The sequence below is a fragment of the Marmota marmota genome, unplaced genomic scaffold (genome assembly GCF_001458135.2).
Source record: "Marmota marmota marmota unplaced genomic scaffold, marMar, whole genome shotgun sequence".
NCBI classification, from domain to species: domain Eukaryota; kingdom Metazoa; phylum Chordata; class Mammalia; order Rodentia; family Sciuridae; genus Marmota; species Marmota marmota.
In genome coordinates, this window is record NW_026000005.1 from 27643086 (window position 1) to 27653419 (window position 10334).

The window sequence follows — 10334 nt, forward strand, 5'->3', positions numbered from 1 at the left end:
GGGGGAGGGGGCGGCTCTGCCTCTCAGCAGGCCGCTGCTCCTCTTCTGCTGGTGGGTCGCAGGCCCGCCTACCTTGCAGGAGTGATTGGAAGCTCTGTTCAGCCGTGGGCCACTGGGCCTTTTCTGCCGGTGGTCACCGTTCCGCCTACCTGGCAGGCGCTGGGGGTGGGGGGCAGCTCTGCCCCTCAGCAGGCCGCTGGGCCTGCTCTGTGGATGGTCACAGTTCCCTCTACCTTGCCAGCGCAGGGGGAGGGGGCGGCTCTCTTTTTATTTTATTTTTGAACTCAGGCAGAATAACTGAATAATGGCATTTTTTAAAAAATTTCTTTTTATAGTTGTAAATAGACAGCATGCTTTTGTTTAGTTCTTTTTTTTTAATGTGGTACTCAGGATTGAACCCAGTGCCTCACACATGCTAGGCCACTGAGCTACAGCCCCAGCCCCTGAATAATGACATTTTTATGCCTGGATATGATCTTAAACTTTGAATAAGATTGGACACTCATATTCCCATTTCTGGAAGGTACTTGCTTTTTATTTCAGCAAACACACAAAACCCAGTTTCACAAATGTATCAGGCTACCAAAAGGAATTAACATATTTAATATTAAATTAAATATTTTTAATATTAAATTAATTTTAAAATATTTAATATTAAATTAATTTAAAATGAAATTTTAAAATATTTGGTAACATGCTTGTGAGTTCACTGTGGCTCATCTGGATGCCTAAAAGCCAGTTTAAGAACCATGTTTGTAAAATAATAGTTGTTTTTCATTGCTTTATAAATTTTGACATTCACTGTTAGTTGTGGCTTGGCCCTTAAGGTAAGAAAATGAAGCTCTGAGTTTCAAGGCCTCGCCTATGTAGGAGAATTTTCCATGGCCCTAGTCAGGGAACAGCAAACTCAAGGTATATTAAGAGTTATTTTTTAAGACTTTTATTTTCCCATCATCTCAAGTCCTTTTGTAGTTGGGTAGTTTTAGAATATTCACAGTCATTTTGAGGAAATAGCTGTGAAGTTAGTTGATCTGGCTAATACTTTGAATTTGAATTTGGTGGAATATATTTTTGTGGTTCTCAGTTGCTTTATTTTTAGCTTCTGTGGTGTGCAGAGATTTCCAGGAATAATCTGACTCCTCAATGTGCTGCTGATTCACCCTGTTTTGTGATATAAAGTGGCAGAGCCAGGGATCCTATGGGGTCTCATGCAAAATTGCATCTCTCTCCTGTCATTAATATACTTGATGGTGAAACCTCTATAATTGTGAATAATATCTGGTATCTTCCCATTGTTGAATGGGAGTTTTGCAGAACAAAATTCATCAGAACTCTTTGGTAGAGCACAAGCTTGCAGAAATTGTACAAATAAAAATATCTATGTATTGAAGTCATAAGTTTTGTCAGTTACAGTTACCAATTAAACAAATTCCTTCTACCATTCCAGCACCTTTGCATTCCCTCTTAAGAAAAGTATAATACAAATTTTTTCTTATTTAAAACAGTTATCAACTAAGATCAAACTAAAATATTTAGGAAAACTTGCATCACAAAGTGTTATTATATTTTTAAGGTTAAGGCTCCTGATCTGTTAATTTGTTGATTTGTTTTCTCAAAATAAATACACAGTTTTTAAACATAATTTTTATTTCTTTTCTTAAAGAAGGCACCCTGAAACTCCTGAAACCAGGAGTCAAAATAAATGTCTTCCACTCAAAAAAAAAAAGGAAAGCACCCTAAATTGCATTAAGGCTGGGGCTCTTAAAACGGCTATCTCCTTCAACCCATGATACAAGTGAATCATTTCCTCAACTATTTTAATCATTTTTTTATATCTTTCTACATCCCAGTTTACACCTGTATTTTCCAGTGAGACCTATTCTAAAAATAAATTTATGAGTTGTTCCATTTTTGTGTCTTACTTTTTTCAGAATGGAAAGATTTATTTTTTTAAAAAAAAACTTATTTCTTCAACGTTTTCTTGTTTTCATGCTCCAGCTTCCTTCAAATATTTTTGGCTTCATGACACTTATTTTTTTAAATACCATCTTCTTATCTGCATCCATGTTCACTGCAGCATCATTCACAATAGCTGAGGTATGATCCTAAATGTCCATCAACAGATGAATAGATGAAGAAAAGATGGTGTGCACACACAGCGGAATACTATTCCACCTTCATAAAGGGAGAATCCCAGTGGTTTGTAACAATGTGGATGAAACTGAGGATGCTATTTTTTTTAACTGAAATAAGCCAGGCACAGAAGGGCAAATACTGCATGAACCCATTAAATGGGAAATCTAAAAACATGTTGAACTCCTAGAAGTGGAGAGTAGAGCCACCATTGCCAAGGACTGGGAGTAGGGTGGTTGTGGGATGTTTGTCAAAAGACACAGAAGAAATGTTTTCAAAGTAAAAAATGAATTAATAAATAATCCTTTCCTGAACTCCAGAAAAGACACACCAGTCCCCATGAATAGCATTACATGCTTCGCTTTTTAGTCTCTCTACCTGCTGCCCTTTGTAAATGCTTGTGTTGAGCATCTCCCCAACACCATCCTTACCCCCTGAACCTCCCGAGCCCTCTTTACTGGATCTCCCTCTCTGAATGCTTCTTGTCTTCTTTGTCCCATGATGCTCTACCACAAAAGCATAGAATGCATCTATCAAGGGCAGACTTTTCTGGTGTCTGAGAAGACATTCAAGTAATGCCTGGGCCATGTTCACAAGCCATCAAACTTATGTAGAGAAAGAAGGGTCTTCAGTTCATTCAGTGCTTACTGCATCCCAAGCCCAATGGGATATATTTGCAGAGATGCGGTAGCATTTCTAATTAACAACTTTGACTTGAAATATCTTCATACCTTAGATGAGGAAACTGAGGCTCACAGAAGTTGAGAACTTGTCTGTCTGCCTGACTCCCATATTCTTAGCTTCTATGTTTAGCTCCCTTTCTAACCAAAAGCTACATAAACACAAACTCTCATATTTATGAAGTATATTTCAAATCATTATAAGTAACTTAATAATGAAGTGTGTGAGGGTGGACCTGATTTTGAAAAAAAATATATATTGTTGGAGTAAACTCTATGGACAGAGTCAGTTGTCTCACTGGTATTATAGTATTGGGTAAAGAATGATATGTGGATTCAAAATAAAGGGCCCAAATTTCTGCATCACTTAAAAACTCAGCATAGAGGCAAATCACAAGAAGGAGTCAAAAATATTCTAAGCAATGGAATATTTAGGGGACAAAAGCATGTCCCATGTATGTATACCCCATGTCCTTCAAGCGTATCACTTAAAGAACAATAAATAAAAACATTTGTACTTGTTTTATGGAATCTCTAAAGCAGTAGTGACCACAGACACACATACTTACACATTCAGTCTGCCCTGTGTTTTTAAATTGTTATTATTGTAAAGTTAAGGAAATAAGCTCACATACTGTACATAGCAGAGCACTATAATACAGACATGATGCATTAACAATCTACATATGCTAACAACATATTAATAACAAAATAATTAATTTTTAGTTATAGACTATGTATATGTTGCTGAAGTTAAATGAGTGAGACAAAACTAGACTCATTTTTAACTGAAATAATAAAAATAAGATAAAGTAAATGGTTTAGTAATTGACTATAATGAGCAAAGCAATAAAATGTCAACTTAATTTCTCAGGAACTGAGGAATTTGTTACTTCTTGAATATAAAAATGGAAGTTTTGAATAATCGCCCAGTCAGGGAGAAACGTAAGTTTTAAAATATTCATGAATGTAGAGAACTTTCACAGTATGTCAGTGTAATTAACCAGGAAAGTGTTTATCTTCCAGGTAGCAATTAAGTATTAGTGAGAAATTCTGGTACCTTAATTGGCAGGCAATTAAGTGAGATAAGTTGAATAACAACATAGAAGTGAAAAGAACCACCCTGTCATTCAAACAAGTTGGCTAAATTATGACTGAAGTAATGTGTTCTTAGTAAATCTATATTCCAGAGCTCTTTCTACTAATTGGAAGCTTAACAAAACTAATCAACTATTACATAGGACGTTTTAAAACTACCTTTCCAAATTGCTTATGAAATGTTATATGTCTAGTGGACATTTTTCTGATAAATACAAATTATATAGTGAGAGAGCCAGAGTTTTAAGCTGATATCTATAGAACCCTCTATTTGAGGTTAAATGATATGCAAATGCTTGTGTGTATGACTCAAAAAGTCGTTTAAATTTTGGAATGACCAGAATATTTGGAACATTTACCAGATCCTTAAGAGCACCCAGAAATCAGAAACATTAACAGTTTCTGATTTCAAGTCAATATGGTAAATGAATCAATAGCAGGATAAGAGATAAACTGCAGAAATATTAAAAACTAAAGAAAGAAATACATCATTAAATTAGTAATTGGAAAAATAACAGCTAAAAATCTTAGTAAAGTAAAACATATATTAGTACAAAGTAGATTAATCATTCAGGATTCTTTTGTTGCACTTTTATGGTAGAATCTCCTATGAGGCATTATGTTACAGTTATTGGAATTTCAGTTTTAGAAAGACTTTTTTCATCCCTCAGTATTGGGAATTGAATCCAGGGCCTTATACTTGCTAGGCAAGTGCTCTATCACTGAATTGTATCTTCAGCCCTGGAGACAAACTTTTAAACTATTGAAGAAAAAGCAGCATATTTTTCAATTGTATATCTTATAATAAGCATGGAAATAAATTGGTTGGATTTGTTTCACAAAACAAAAAATAAGTAAATAATAGGTCTTGATAATAGTATAAATAGAGTCAATTAACTATAAATTTTAAAAAAACACAATTATGAAATGAGATAAAGTCAAGCAACTTCATTTTAAGAGGTAATTTCATTTCCAAATTTGTCATTTAGAAAACTTCCTTAAATGAAATACTGACAAAAAGATAGCCATATGTTTCATAGGTTGGGTATAAAATATTCTATCTTATATTTTCTCTTCAATTGAAATTAAGCAGTCTTGAATGTAATAAAAGTCTGCACAATAAACAAGAGATTGTTAGAGGGAGGGTATGGTAAGAGAAAACTATTGAAAGAAAGAAGAGAGTACATGTAACTAACACTGTATCTGCTTCTGATGTTCTTTTAAACTCTTCTCAAATGTAGGAAGGAAGTGGATATAGTTTGCCTCATCTTAAGACAAGTGCTCTGGCAAACCCCTGGGGGGTAAGGGGGGAGGGGGTAAGGTTCCAATTATGTGAAAATTATTTAATTCAATCTCATTAGTAATTAATAAGCCCTTTCTAACTTTAGTAATCAAATGAACTTCAGAATTTCCCATTCCAAGCTCTCTATTTTTGGCAATAAAGACACCTGTGCCTTCATATTATAAAACATTAGAGGTATCTTTCAATTTTTCTCTACTCATAAAGCTATGCATTTTTTATGGTATGTAGGAAAAAAAAAGAGTGATTTTTCTGTGAGAGGTTTTTCCAGCTCTTTCCAGTATTTCCCTCCACCCCCCGGGAATATAATATCTGATTGGAAAGAACCAGAGAAGGCTTAGAATGTGAAATTCAATGTGAAAAATAAATTTAAGACCAAAATAGACTAGAGCTCAAAAAAATGAATCAAATGCACACAGGTTGAGGAGAGTTAAAAGTGTCTGGTGGTGAGATTAAGTCCAAGCTTTCTGATAGTTACTACAAATAAGAGAAACATAATGGGCTGTACAGTTTTGACCTTCAGTCAAATATAGCAAACACATTCATGCCCAGAGACATTTTCTTAGACTGAATCTAATTTAATGCAAGGTCTTTATTTACAAAGGAAGAATATTGAACTATGTATGAATATACTGGTGAGCATAAAATAGGGAGCCAGGCAAGTAAATAAAACTTTGTTCAATGACTTAAAGTACAAAGGTGGAAACTAAATTCCAACACAAATTAGCACATTTATGTGTTTTGTCTATTTTTGTTTTTGTTTATTTGTCCTTCTTTGGAAGTACTAGAGATTGACCCTAGGTACTCTACCACATGAGCTACATTCTCAGCCTTTTTAATTTTTTATTTAGAGACAGAATCTCATTGAATTGCTCAGGCTGACCTCAAACTTACAATCCTCCAGCCCCGGCCTCCAAGTAGTTGAGATGACAGGTGTATACCGTCACACCCTGCTCTGTAGGTCATTTTTATTACTAAGACATACAGAGCTTGGATTTTTACAGATATTAAATACAACCTTATTTCATCTGGTCATGTTATGTTATTCCTTGTTCTTAACTTGGTTCTTAAATGTGGTCATTTAATTGTGAAGCTAAGAAGATCCCGTTATGAATGAATGGTGGGACAACCAAGTGGCTAAACATGGATAGCACAGTTAGTGATTAGATAGAACAAAGTCAGACTTTATCTTTCTACTTTATGACCTAATCCCTTAGCAACCCTGCTCTTCTGGATGTTGGTTCCATTTACCCAAGTCCCTTCCTGGAAGCATATTACTTCTCAAAGCACAGTGCTCTCTGTCAGATTAAGGAAGGTTTTTTTTTTTTTTTTAATGGATTTCCTTACCAGATAAAAATGAGAAGAAAAGTTTGGTTATGACATTTCTTGAAAAGGAGTGATATCTTTTCTCTTCCCTGCCCTATCCTATAAAAAGCATGAAATTGTAGAAGCCAAGGATATATTCTTCAGGAATGGAAGTCAATTAAATATTAATTTAATGGTTTAAAAGTTTAAAGTATTAATTTAATAGTTTAAAGAAGACATGCAGAATTGTAATATTTGGTAACTATATAAAGCTGTCAATATATGTAGAGCAATATACTTTAATATTTGAAGACGTCAATATTTAAATAATGACAAACACATTAATAATCAGGAAGTCGTTATTTATTCAATTGTTTTTTGGTTTCAAACATTTAATAATATTAGAGAATGTATCTTACACATGAGTATCCTTGTGTAATCTAAGATTGAAATTTTTGATCACTTCCTCTACATTGGGCACTTTATTCATTATTTATTTTGAAAAGTAGATCTTCCTGACCTAATCAGAGTGAAATTATGAAAAAAAATATCAAATTCTGTGTCTTTAGCATCAGAAAGACATCATATAGTTGACATAGTTAAGCCAGTTACTCACAATTTTTTTCCCCTTAATTCACCTCCAACCCCAAATAGAATGCAAGCTCCCTGAAGGAGCACTTTTATTTTGGTGTTGTTTTTCATTGATCTATGCCAAGTGCTTCAAAGAGTGTCTGGGAAGAAGAAAAATTCATAGAGCACTCATTGAACCAAGTAATGAATCACTTGTGATAAGAGCAGGGTGACCAAGGCTTTGTGTGAAGCGAGTCACTTGGGATCTCACACATGAGAGTGTGATGGTGGGGGCCTACTAGGGTCAAGATGTGTGAGCTTCTGTGATGGCACGTGGATGAGTGACACAGACAGTTAGCTTTCCCGGGGTCTCTTCACTATGATACAAAGCCTCACGTGCTCATCTAGAACTGCTTTTGGATACTTTAGAAATCCCACTCATACTCCTTTGGTGTTTGTTATCTCTCTCAAAATCATGATGCCAACCAAATAAAACAGTTGTGATGATTAAGCACCCTGATTCACACATTTTTCTCTGTCTTTGTTAATCTTATTTTTCCTTCTCAAGCTTCTTATTATACCATAATTTGTCTTTGCCTTTAATTTTATCCCTTTCTTTTTCTTCTAATAATCCAGAAATCCTATGAAGTTTTTTAAAACGAAATAAGGAAATAGTAAAATTATAAACATTAATATGTATATGTGTGGGGGTGTATATATGTATGTATATATGTATATAGTTAAATTATAAACATTAATGTGTATATGTATATGTGTGTACATGTATATATACATGTACACACCCACACCCACATAGCCATAAAAAAGAATGAAATTATGTCATTTGCTGGTAAATGGATATAACTGGAGACAATAATACCAAGTGAAATAAGTGAGGCACAGAAAGTCAAAGTGAGTATTTTCTTTGATATGCATAAGCTAGTCTAAAATAAGGGGGGGGGGCAAAAACTGGGGTGGTAGGGAGGAAGAAATTCCATCAAAATAAATAAAAGATCAAGGGAGTAGAACAAGGAGATTGTTGGGGAAGGAAGAGGGATAAGATAAGAAAAATAAAACATGGAATGAATCTGAACTAACTTTCCAATGTACATATATGAATATACTGTAGTGAATGTCACCATTATGTATATCCACAAGAAATTAATCTATAAAAATTTAAATAAATAGAAAGGTCCTTAGAGTAGAGGAAAGGGTATAGGAAGAGGGAGGAAGCGGGGTGGTTAGAGGACTGAATTGAAGCCAATTTTATGCCATGCATTTATAATTATGTCAAAATGAATCCTATTAGTATGTATAACTGTTATGAACCAATAAAAATGAGTAAAGCCGTAATTATAAGGGCTGGTGGTGTAGCTTCATGGTAGAGGTAGAAGTAAAACATTTGCCTAGCAGGTACAAAGCCCTGGGTTTGGTCCCCAGCATGGCCAAGAGAGAGAAAGTAGGGGAGGGGAGAGGAGAAATGAAAAGAAATAAATAAAGAAAGGGAAAAAAAGGAGTAATTATAAATTGATAAGCATCTGAGGTGATAAATTTGTTAATTAGTCTCGTTTAATCCTTCCACACTGTGAGAATATATCAAAACAACACTTTTATATCCCATTAGTGTATATAATTATTACTTGTCCATTAAAAACACATTTTAAAAATAAATCACCTAAATTCTTTTGTTTAAATCAGATTGTTTTCCTGAGATATTCCTAATCAATTTATTCTTACCGTTTTCTCTGAAAAGACTAGGCATCCAGACCTTATCTTTTGCTTACACATTTAGAAATCCAATTCACAAAGGATGCATTAACATGTTTTTCAAAGAAATGTTCACAGGTGTTCTTGGTGTGATTCATTTTTATAATTCACTTGCTTATAGCATTTGAAAGTTCAGTAACAAATGATAAAAGTTTATAGAGGGTTACAAGAAAATCCATGATTCAGAATTAAAGGCATTAGACTTTGTATAAGCTCTTTACATAGCTAGTCTTACTGGTTAATTTTTTCTTATATTTCTGGAGAATATATCACAGTCTAAACAAATGTGTAAACATATTTATTTCTCCACACGACTTCTCAACATTTGTCTTACTCACCTTCACTCTCCCAATATCATCCCTCACACTTTTCCTGTTGTCAGTGTTACTAACTGATAGGAATGGCACCTCAAGGTACAGAAATTATTCTCACCCCAGACACATCTGCCCCCACCATATTAGAATAAACTCATTTTTTAGCAAGACTGTTATTCCCTAGTCATATTTTAAGCAATTTCTGAATATAAGGATATGATCAATGTTTGTTAATAAATAAGTTCAGAAATATTTTTTTTCTCAAAACCTTTGAATCAGAAAACCACTGGTCTTTCTTTTAGATTTATCAGTAATAAAATACAAAGCCTGTTAGGTCCTTTTTTCCTGGGCCATTTTTCCTAAAATTCACCTCTATTAGACCAGTATCCATAGTAACCTAGCTCCAATTACCAAGTTCTGGGATTCAGGTTTAATGCAGTACCTTTACCCCTCTTTCCCTCAGTAGTTGTTCTTGTAGTTCATATGGAATCAATCCAATGCCTATGGTACCATAAAGTACTGTGGAAAATCTTATTCCTTCTGCCACTTTATTTTGATCCTATGTGTTATGGTTTAGATATGAGGCATCCCCCAAAAGTTCATGTGAGAGACCATGCAAGAATGTTCAGAGGTGAAAAGCTTAGATTAGGAGAGTGGTATCCTAATCAGTGGATTAATCATCCATTGATATGGATTAACTAGGTGGTAGCTATAAACACATGGGGTATGACTGGAGAAGTGGGTCACTAGAGGTGTGACTTTGGGGTTTATATTTTGTCTCTGGTGATCCAAGCTTTTTCTCTTTCTGCTTCCTGGTTGCCATATCCTGAGCTGCTTTCCTCCACTGCTCCCTTCCGCCATGATGTTCTGCCTCCTCTTGGGACGAGAGCAATACAGTCAGCCAGCCATGGACTAAAGCTCTGAAACTGAACCAAAAAAGATGTTTCCTCCTCTAAATTATTCTTGTCAGATATTTTGGTCACAGTGATAAAAACCTAACTAAAACACTATGTCACATAAAGTTTTGCGTATTTTTTTTTAAAGAGAGAGAGAAAGAGAATATTTTTAATATTTATTTTTTAGTTTTCAGCGAACACAACATCTTTGTTTGTATGTGGTGCTGAGGATTGAATCCGGGCTGCACACATGCCAGGCGAGTGCACTACT

General features: G+C 34.6%; 1 pseudogene; it reads right to left on the reverse strand.

The window, feature by feature from the left end:
• The window catches only part of LOC107138379, a 34858-nt pseudogene extending 32137 nt beyond the window's left edge, over positions 1–2721 (reverse strand).
• Positions 2722–10334: the final 7613 nt, after the last annotated feature.